At 43.6% G+C, this 6,779-nt stretch overlaps 1 pseudogene; it reads right to left on the bottom strand.

Annotated features, from left to right (window-relative positions):
- LOC117033348 (ferritin light chain-like) lies at positions 1–1,285 on the bottom strand (annotated as a pseudogene).
- Between the last annotated feature and the right edge of the window lie 5,494 nt (positions 1,286–6,779).

Genomic DNA, 6,779 nt, shown 5'->3' with positions numbered 1-6,779 from the left:
CTAGTCGAGCTTGAGGGTGAGCCTTTCAAAGAGATATACTCGCCAAACCCAACCAGGGGGTTGGCCAGCCTGTGGAGGTTAGTCAGAGGGTCGCCCATCTTCTTGATGAGTTTTACCTTTTCATCCAGGAAGTGGTTCTCCCGGAAGTGGCAGAGATGTGGGTCTGTGCGGGCAGCACCCAGGGCCTGCAGATCCAAAAGGGCCTGGTTCAGGTTCTTCTCCATGACCACGGTGGCTTCCATGGCATCCTGAGTTTTACCCCACTCATCTTGGGGAGGCTTCTGCAGGTCCTGGAAGAGGGCGTGGCCATCACGCTGGTTTTGCATCTTCAAGAGACATTCGGTGGCCTCACGCTTCTCCGTGGCCAACTTGTAGATGAAGTGGCCCACGTCCTCCAGAGCCACATTGTCGCAGTCAAAACAGAAGCCCAGAGAGAGGTAGGTGTAGGAGGCCCGCAGTTGCAGGTTGATCAGGTGCTTGACAGTGGCCTCCACCTGGGTGAAATAATTCTGATGAACTTGGGAGCTCGTGGTTGCTCAGTAAAGGAGTTAAGCTCAAACAACGGTGTTGGCTGGTCTCAGAGGCCAAGGATGGCTGAGTTGGTTCTGAAGGTTAAGATTAGAAAAGAAGTTGGAGGGTGGTCGGAAGGTGGAAGAAGGGGCTTCCCTGTGCCTGTTCCTCCCAGACACCGTTGTAACAAGAGTCAGATCTGGGGGACCACTGAGGGCACTGTGTGTACCACTTTATTTTATCATCTACTGATGGGCACTAGGTTGCTTCCATATTTTGGCTCTTGTAAATAGCACTGCAGTGAACATAGGAGCTATTCATTCTGCTTTAAAATGTGGCAGCTGAAGAATTATACAAGCTAGGAATTTTGGAGGATAAATTTTTACCTTAACTTTTTAATTCCTAATTTGACTGTGTAGTTCTTCAGCGGCCACATTGGTCATCTGCTGTACAGAATCCATTCGGTCTTTATTATCTCACAGTGACCTATGGCTCTGAGCCCGTGTGGGTCACTCTCTATGGAACTTCTCTTGTCTCCACATTGCCCTGAAGACAGTACAGGAACCCAGAGCATTTTTTTAAAAAGAGGAATTCCTCTATTTTACTTTTATCTTTTGAAACACCTTTTCTCCACCCCCAGCAGTAACTTCTCTGCTCTGATCTTCTATGTTCCACCCTCATCTCAGTCTCAAAATCACTTTCTCCACCCACAACAGAGATGTTTGGTTGATTTGTGTGTTTAATCTGAACTCCCCGTACCTTCTTCTCTTGCCATCTCTTTAATCAGTCTATCAGTCTAGCTTCTCTCATTTGTCTTCTCCTAATTATTTCCCTTTCTCTGCCTCTGTCTTCCTCTGCTCATCATCCAACTCTGCATCGTACAAGTGTAGTAACCTGGCAGACAGAGTCCAGAGAGCAGGCCCTGGAGTCGAACTGCATGTGTTCAGTGCCAGCCTCCCTCTCAATTACCAGCCTTAGCAAAGTCACTGACCTTCTCTAAATCTTAGTTTCTTCTAATAATTATAATAATCTGATTCAGTACAGGGCATTTGGTTGCAAGTAACAGGACACCCAACTAAGAGCGACCAGGCAATGAAAACATGTAATTACCTCCCCTCATGAGAAATCTAGAGGTAGGTAGTACAGGCATGGGAGGACAGCTCCACCATGTCTTAGGGGCTCAGGCTCTTCCCATGCTTTTTCGTCCCTCACCAACCTCGCCTTTTGACTTGTCTCACGCTAGTCACCACGTTTCCAAAATGATCACTTTTGCTCCAAGCCACTTGATCACATTCAAAGTCGAGGAGCAGAGGACACACTCCTTTCTCTTTTTGAGGCACTGATTTCTTTCATCTAGAAAAAGAAGCATCCTCAGAAGACTTGCCTTTACTTCCCCGTGCTCAGAACAATCACATGGCCACCTGTCGCTATAAAAGCAGCTGGGGAGGTACATATCTGGCAAAGCAGAGCGGAACACCTTGGTTTGTTCAGATCAATGATGAGCCATGCTATGGGTATGAACTAAATTAGGGTTCTCTTAGAAAACAAGCAAGAGTAAGCAAGGCATCTGTTTTCACCCGCTACTTCATGATGTTGCCATGAGGATTAAATAAGGTGACAGTCTTGAAACACTGCCTAGCACTTAGTAAGAGCTTAGTAAATGTTAGATATTATTTTTTTATTTTCATCTTAATCACTTTGGATCCTGTCTCATCACCCCTGGATGTAGCAGCCGGGGGGCTTACGCATAATCAGTTCATGCTCACTCTCATGCTCACTCTACACAACACAGATGAAGGGACCTAATTTTTATAGGGGAAGCAGCAGTGGTAGGTGAGAGCCACAGGAAGGACAAGGGACCCAGAGCAAGAGAAGAGAAATAAAGGCTTGGAACACTCCTTAACCAAGTAGAAGATGGAGATGGCTGGTGATACTTGAGAGGATTATTGCACAGTCTTGTGCTCTGGAGACTCTGAGACCATGGAGGGTCTACCTCCATTTCCCGGCTATGTGGTTTTTCCCAAAACAGTCCCAGAGCAGGAGTGAAGAAGGCAGAAAGTAATATAAATCCAGGCTAAGAACTTTGCCTTGTGAATTAGCTGAAAGGACAAGGAGACTAGGTGACTTGAGAATTTAAGCCAGAGAATGGATGGACTGATGGACAGTGGACACATAGATGGGGAGTGAAACTTGGAGAGGCTGATAAATCAGGATAAAATGGAAGGAGAGGAGGGTCAAGGGATCTGCGGTCTTTTTAAGTCCAAGAAGAGGTACAGTCAGTGAGAGTGAAGAAGAGAGAGCCGGAAGAGTGGGCACTCCGCTGAATGTCTAGAGTATCCCTTACAAAATGAGGACCAAATAAATTTATTCCTGTTTGCCTATACCACATGTTACAGGTTTACCTAGTTTGGCATATGTATTTCTACGCAATTATTTACAAGTTTCCATTTTTATATCAAGATTTATAAATTCCCATGTATTGCTATGATCTTTTCACTAGTGCGTTCCTCCTCCCAGCCCAGCAGCCACAGAGTGAAGAATAACAATGCAGAAACTACTGCCTCCTCTAGGGTCATGCTCAGGGATGAATCTTTAACTAGGACTGGGCCAAGTCCAGTGCCTTGCTCTGGGTGTCTCCCACTGAAGCCACCACAGCCGCTACCCTACCTTTGTCACGCTGACCCAAAGGCCACAGGCACAGCACTCACTTATTGAAAAACAGGATGCATTCAGCAGGGGTCTCTCCCCCAGGATTTTGAATAGAGAGACAGGTAGTTGACTATATACAGGGCAGCATGTGGTGGGGATGCATTGGGCCCTCTTCCAGTTTCTCAGTGTGGGTCCCCAGCCCTGACCTTTCTCATATTTCCACATTCATATTTCTAACTGCTGGACACATTCACTGTAAGGGTGGGCATCTCACACTCAGTATTTTCAAACTGGAACTCTTGATTTTCCCTTTCAGATATCCCCCTCTCTTTTGCCGTTCTTAGTAATAGTGTCACCATTCAACCAGTCATTCAAGCTACAAAACATGGAATCATTTGGATTTCTCCACACACTGCTCTCTGTTCCCATCACATCCAAGCTCAAGTAGCTCAATTTCTGAAAATATCTCTTGAACGATCTTCTTCCCTCCTCAAGCACTTATACTGCCTCAGACCAGGTCTTTTTTTTTTTTTTAAATCAGCTTCCTTGCTGGACTCCCTACCTCCCATAGCTCTCAATTAGGAAATAGAGCAACGCTTGGAATCAGTGACCGTGGTGGAAAGCGATGGACAAATAGCTTGAGTCACAGTGAGTGGCCACTGGGTCTGAAGAGTCAGTGACCTGCAGCTGTTTGAGCTTCTGAAAGTAGAACAGCAGGAGACGCTGTCTAGAAGTGAGCTGCTGATATTCTGGTAGGCATTGCTTCTGGATTGGAGCAGGATAAGCCAGGCAGCCCTACTATTGAGCACCTGCCTTATTCCAGTCCTGGTCAAGGCATTAGACATATCAAGCAATGAGTGAGATCAACATGAGTCACGCTTCACGAAGGAAACTTACAGTCTATGTGGGAAGACAGATATTAATCCAATGTGTTGAATGTTACAAAGGAGAAGAGCAGGGTCCAGTGAAGCACAAAACTGGAGGATTTTGCTTCGTCTAAGGGGTTCAGGGAAGCGTTCCCTGGGGAAGTGATAAGAAAAGAGTTTGTAGGTAGGAAGAAAGGACAGACATTATGTTCCAAAGAGATGAACAAAGGAGGCAATTTCCCTATTCATCGATTTCAAAACACATTGGACTTTGCTGATATAGAGAAAGATTTTCTAATGAGGCACATGGCTACGATGTAGCTGCTTCTTTGAGACATCTGGTTTTCACACCACTATAGTTTTCTCAAATATTTCCACTGACATCTCTCTCAAGCCACTGCAAGTAAAAATATTTTGACAATCTATCATATTTTTAATATTTATTTATTCTTTCACCCAACAAATATTCATTGATTACCTACTATATCAGGCACTGTGCTGGGACTTAGGAAAAATATAATATATGTGATATGAACAGTGGTACACGTGTTATGAAAATTGTTTTAAGTTTTGGCCTTAGGGTAAAATTGAAGTTCTAGGAAGATGCCTTAGGTTGTAACCTGTCACTTTTGTGTATCTTGTGCACATAGCTACACATCTCCAGGGGAACATGTGAACCCCAATTTCAAGAACGCTGGAGTAAATAGTAGAAAGGGTTCTAGGTTGGGAGTTCTCGACTCATTCCTGCTATGAAAGCAAAACTTGATCTAGGAAGCTCATTTAGCCTTTTTGGCTTCAGCTTCCATGTCAAAAATAAGAGGGTTAAACTAGATGAATTTGAAGCCACTGTCAGATCTACAAATCTATAAATTTATATACTTTTAGAGTTGGAAGAGACCAAAAACTCATCTTGCCTATCAAATATGTAAATTGGTCATTAGTAGATTCTTGAGGAAAGAGTGGCTAAACATCTGGGCCACTTAAGAACAGAATTAAGAAACACAGACATAGAAGTTCCACTGAAGAGTGTTTATTCAGAGATACAAACATACAGAAGCTTTACCATGAGGTCACCTTCTCCTTATCTCTTCAAGGCTGATGGAATATACACATCTGTCAGAATTCTTCTCTCAGGACTCCATGAGTCAACCAGAAACCAAATTACAAGTAGGTCCACAATTAAACCTAGAGGTAAGTGCCTTTGCTTTCTTATCTCCCCACCACCTTCATTTCTCTGGTGATGTGAAAGTGAAAATTCTCTGAAGCCTGGAGGAGTTCTACAAAGAGCAGAATGCACAAATATAAATCAATCTTTCTTTCTGAAGGAGGATAAGAAGATACAACCTTTGCATGAACTGCCAAAAATAGAAGAGGTGGCACTCCTCCAAGATTCACCTCCAAACCTTTTCAAGTGCTTGCTATGGAGAAGTCCTAGCAAGGCAGCTGTCTTTTTTTTCAGTCTGGGATTTTCTTCTCAGTGGCCATTGCAAAGCTGAAAATCTTGGGAATTCCATTTTAGCCTGTTTCTGTGGGACTTTCATTGCCAACAGAGATCGTTTCAGATCAGCCTCATTTAAAAATGTGTTTTCCAACCCCCCAAAATTCTGGTGTGCCAGTTCTATCGGGCATTGGGAAATTTCTTTGCCTGCACTTAGAATGGACATTGGGAGGGTTTCCTGAGAGCTCTGTGCTGGAGCCATTCCGGGGTTGTAAAATGGCACACCCCCCTCTCATGACCAATATCCACATGTACACATAAAAGTATGATAAAATCAGCTTTATGTTCAGCCTTATGGGAAAAGAATGGGAAAATCAACAGGGAAAGGTGAACAACACATCAAAGGTGGGCCAAGGTTTTCCGTGGAGGAGAGTGGGGCTTCCTGCCTTCCCTTAGTAACACTGCTAATGGACGTTTATTGTTTCCGTACCCTTTGGCACACACTATTCCCAGTATTTTGTGTACATTAAAACATTTAATCCTCACAGTAAGTCTATAAGGTGCTTTTATTCTTCTCACTTGGCAAATGAAGGAACTCAGGTGTAAAAAGATTAAGTAAGAGGCAGACAGGTTGCCTCAGCACCCAGGCTTTTAGCCACTACGTCTCATTGTCCCTTCAGGAGCAGGAGGGAGGCAGAGTTGGCTGAGGCACAACTACAAAGCTATCTGTATGTTCCCAAATCTTGGTAGTCTAGGGAGAACTTAACTCTACCTTGCCACACCTCTGGACAGCTGCAAAAGTGAATGTACAAAGTGCTATCCACTATTAAAGATTTCAAGATTCCTACGTTTATAAAAATGTGGCCAAGAAAACGTGAAATTTCTTCCAATTTCTATATTCCTTCTCCTGCCCCTCCTCTAGCTCTTATAGTTTTATTGCCTTCCACGTGACTAGACTAAAGTGGTCACAAACATTTGTTCAAATCAAATATATTTTAAAATGTCTGCAACACCTAAATAGCTGTATATACACACATATCGAAATAAAAATTCAAAGTATGTTAAATTATTTTAGGTCATTTTCCCACTTTTTAATAGAATTGGCTTCAGAATTGAAAGAAGACTTAAAGTTTATTGAATCCCATAAGTCTAGGCTGTAGGCAATATCGCCTTCCAAAGGAGTCTCTTGAGGGTCCGGGTGTGTCATAATGACTGAGGGTGGGGTTGCGCTATTTGTATTTAGTGAAGAGCCACGGATATTAAATGTCCTATAGTATGAGGGATAGTCCCTCACAGCAACAATTCTTTCTGCCTTG

This window comes from Rhinolophus ferrumequinum, chromosome 13 (genome assembly GCF_004115265.2).
Source record: "Rhinolophus ferrumequinum isolate MPI-CBG mRhiFer1 chromosome 13, mRhiFer1_v1.p, whole genome shotgun sequence".
NCBI classification, from domain to species: Eukaryota; Metazoa; Chordata; class Mammalia; order Chiroptera; family Rhinolophidae; genus Rhinolophus; species Rhinolophus ferrumequinum.
This window is presented reverse-complemented; position numbering and strand designations above follow the sequence as displayed.